We start from the raw sequence: 2,733 nt of genomic DNA on the forward strand, positions 1-2,733 counted from the left end.
GAAGGGTTGTAGAGAAAGAAGTAGTTCTAAGCTTAAGACCAGGAAAAGAAAAGAAAACCAACATTTAAACCAAGAAGGTCCCAGGATTGACAGAAATTGAAGATTAAAGGTTATTATTAAAGTATAATATTAAGAGGATGGCTGGAACAGAACACTAGATTCATGTTTAGGCTGAGATGCTCCAACTATTCCTTGGGGTAAAAAGATGCAACATTGTCCTGCTCTTGGACTTTGTAGATAGCATTGAAAATTAAATCATCACTGCTTAAAGGTCAAGGAAACGTGCAAGCAAAAGATCATAGAATCAGAATATTAGAGCTGAAAAGGAACCTTGCTGGCTGCCTAGCCTATTGTCTTCCTCTCTTATTAACGAGGAAGCTAAAGCCAAAAGAGATCAAGAAACTTGGCCAAAGTGATAAAGCCGGTAAGTGCTGGAGTGAGGAATTCAAGCCAAAACCTGAGCCCTGGATCCCCAAGCTTTTTGGTCCAGGTAAGAAGGCAAGAAATAGAGCAGACTCCAGAGCTAGGAGGCCACCTTCATTGAAGAATTCAGATTGGCAAAGATAGAATTGGACTAGGACACTGTTGTTTGCTAGAGATATCATGATTAGAGCTGAGACTCCACAGAAGAAATGTTGTAGAGTAGAGGAGTCCAGATAAACGGCATCATCTCACATGGAGGGAGCTTTAGCGAACTATTATCACCCACAAGGGCAAGGAAAGAATTGTTGCAGGGATGGAGCCCCTCAGAGGCTTTACACATCTTTCATCTGAGAAGAAGAGCCAGTATGATACCAATGGGTGACTGCCTGTCATCTAACAAAGAGGTAAATGGGAAATAAGAAGAGGAGTGGGGAAGGAAGGATGAGGAATAGGATAATACCTAATGGTGCTATTTCAGTTAGTAGCTAAATTGGGGGGGGGGGGGCTGGGATCATGTCAGTTTTCATAGAATAACAGATTGAAATTTTTAAATGTCATTGTATAATCCTCAACAAATGCTTATATGTTACTGAACGCTTCATGTTTGGATTCATAGGCTGTTAGAATTTTAAGGTTGGAAGAGTCTAGATTAATAACAAAGACAGTGACTGGATTGCCATGAAGCTTTAATTCTAGTTCACTTTGCAATTTACTAATTCACTTGTGTGATCTTGGGGAAGTTACTTAATCTCTCTGATCCTTAACTGTCTCATCAATAAAATGAGGGGGAGAGACTGGGTTGGGCTTGGAATTAGGAAGGCTCCTTCTAGATCTGACATTGCATTGCTTGAACCTTTAAACGTTCTATTCCTATTTTCTCAGCTTACGAGAACCTGGAACCTTTCCCTACATGTTGACCTCAGAAATCTGATCTAAATTTAAGCCACTTTGTGGTTGAATTTTCATTTTAAAGTATAGCTCACAAGTCTCTACTGATAGATTTACTTTTACTCAGTCAATCAAGAAGGAAACATTTGGTAAAAGCAGAATATATTTAAACAAATAGGATAGCAAATTAAGTGACAAGAAAAGATCACCCCTTGCTCAGGGGGTACATTTTACCACCACAAGCTGCCAAGAAAATTAAAGGTAGAATAGCATACATGTGGACAAAACATGTGGCTGGGAACATCCTTGGAAGGGAGAGGCATGGCCAGAGATTATGAGTGAGGGGCTACAGGGACACTGGAGTTGGAGTTATAATTTGAATCCTGATTCTGTTGCAATCTATGTGATCTTGGGCAAGCTGCTTAACTTCTTGGGGCCTCAGTTTCCTCATTTGCAAAACGAAATGGTTAGATTAGATGATCTGTAATGGGTCCTTTCCAAGCTCTAGATTTATGACCTACAATGGCTTGGTCACACAAGATAAAAAAAGGTGGGGGGGGGGGACTTTTTGGAGTGACTATACCTAATTAAAAAAAAAAGAACAAGAACCAATTTTCAGATCCTCTGACCTCTCCCTTCTCCTATTTTAAAAAAGAAAAAGAAAATCCCTGTACTAAATATGAAGTTAATCAATTTATCAGATGTATGGATAGGAGAATTTATGAATAACAAGAGTAGAAAGCATTGTAAGATGTAAAATGGATAATTCTGAATACTTTAAATTAAAAAGAGTTTGAATACATGTGGCCAAGATTAGAAGAATAGCAGAAAATTGGGGACAAGAGGACTCATATGTAAAATATAGAGAGAGCATTGTCAAATTTATAAGAATAAGAACTATTCCCCAAATGATAAATGGCCCAAAGATATGAAGACAGTTTTTGTATGAAGACATTAAAACTATATAAAACTATATGAAAAAAATGCTCTACATCATTATTGATTAGAGAAACACAAATCAAAACAATTCTAAGATATCATTTTGTCCCTATCATACTGGCTAAAATAATGAGGGTAAAATGATAAATGTTGGAAGGAATGTGGAAAAAATAGGGACATGAATACACTGTTGGTGAAATTGTGAACTGATTCAACCAATTTGGAAAGCAATTTGGAATTATACCCAGAGAGTTGTAAAACTGTGTACCCTTAGACACAGGAATACCTCTATTAGGTTTATTTCCTAAGGTGATCAGGAAAAAAGGAAAAGAACTGATATTGCTCTAAAATATTTCTAGCAGCTCTTTGTCATGGCAAAGAACTGGAAAATGAGGGGATGCCGTCCGGGGAATGGCTAAACAAGTTTCAGGTGTATGATTGTGATGGGGTACTACTGCACTTAGAAATGATGGGCAGGTTAAA

This window comes from Monodelphis domestica, chromosome 4 (assembly GCF_027887165.1).
Source record: "Monodelphis domestica isolate mMonDom1 chromosome 4, mMonDom1.pri, whole genome shotgun sequence".
NCBI classification, from domain to species: Eukaryota; Metazoa; Chordata; class Mammalia; order Didelphimorphia; family Didelphidae; genus Monodelphis; species Monodelphis domestica.